Below are 1,353 nucleotides of genomic sequence, written 5' to 3'. Positions count from 1 at the left end.
GCTAAAAACGTGATTTTATCAAAATGTTACAAGGCAGGGCTCTGCACAGGGTCCAGAGGAGTGGAACGCCGTTCATCCCATGCGAAAAGGTGCAGGAGTGACCGAAATACGGCCCGTTGTAAATCGCCCCTCTTTAAGCCAAAAAAATAGGTACGCCTCCCAGGGCCACCGACGGGAGAATGGCTAAAAACGTGATTTTATCAAAATGTTACAAGGCAGGGCTCTGCACAGGGTCCAGAGGAGTGGAACGCCGTTCATCCCATGCGAAAAGGTGCAGGAGTGACCGAAATACGGCCCGTTGTAAATCGCCCCTCTTTAAGCCAAAAAAATAGGTACGCCTCCCAGGGCCACCGACGGGAGAATGGCTAAAAACGTGATTTTATCAAAATGTTACAAGGCAGGGCTCTGCACAGGGTCCAGAGGAGTGGAACGCCGTTCATCCCATGCGAAAAGGTGCAGGAGTGACGGAGATACGGCCCGTTTTAAATCGCCCCTCTTTATGCCAAAAAAATAGGTACGCCTCCCAGGGCCACCCAGGGTGATGCTTTTATCAAAATGTCACAACGCAGGGCTCTGCGCAGGGGCCAGAGGAGTGGAACGCCGCTGGTTCCATGCGAAAAGGTGGAGAAATGACCGAGATATGACCCGTGGAAGTCGTCACAATTTACCCCGAAAATAGGCGCTCGCGCTCGGGCAGAGGTCGGCGCTCGGCCGGGGTCCCGAGAACCGGGGCGAATAGGGTTTTCCCACGGCCGAAAACCATAGGAAGCACGGGGAAAATTCGGGACCCGACGTCCCAGGGCCCTCGGCGGGGACCGGGGCAACGCGACACCGTTGGTTCCACCCGAAAAGGTGGAGAAATGACCGAGATACGGCCCGTCAAAAGTCGTCACAATTTACCCGAAAATAGGCGCTCGCGCTCGGCCCCGGTCCCGAGAACCGCGGCGGAGGTTTACCGGGATGCTGCGCAACATGGGCCAGAGAGCATGTTTGGTTCGAGTTTACCGGGATGCTGCGCAACATGGGCCAGAGAGCATGTTTGGCCGAGTTTACCGGGATGCTGCGCAACATGGGCCAGAGAGCATGTTTGGTCGAGTTTGTGTGGGTTGTGTGCGACACTCCCGGCACATACATAGGAACACGGCTTCCAAGTGAGCGCACTTTTTCGAAATTTCTTCTAAGTGCCGCTTTTTCGAACCGGGGCGAATTGGGTTTTTCGAGGGCCGAAAACCATAGGAAGCACGGGGAAAACTCAGGACCCGACGCCCCACGGCCCTCGGCGGGGACCGGGGCAACGCGACACCGTCGGTTCCACCCGAAAAGGTGGATAAATGACCGAGATACGGACCGTTG

This window comes from Solea solea, unplaced genomic scaffold, assembly GCF_958295425.1.
Source record: "Solea solea unplaced genomic scaffold, fSolSol10.1 scaffold_162, whole genome shotgun sequence".
Lineage (NCBI taxonomy): Eukaryota > Metazoa > Chordata > Actinopteri > Pleuronectiformes > Soleidae > Solea > Solea solea.
This window is presented reverse-complemented; position numbering follows the sequence as displayed.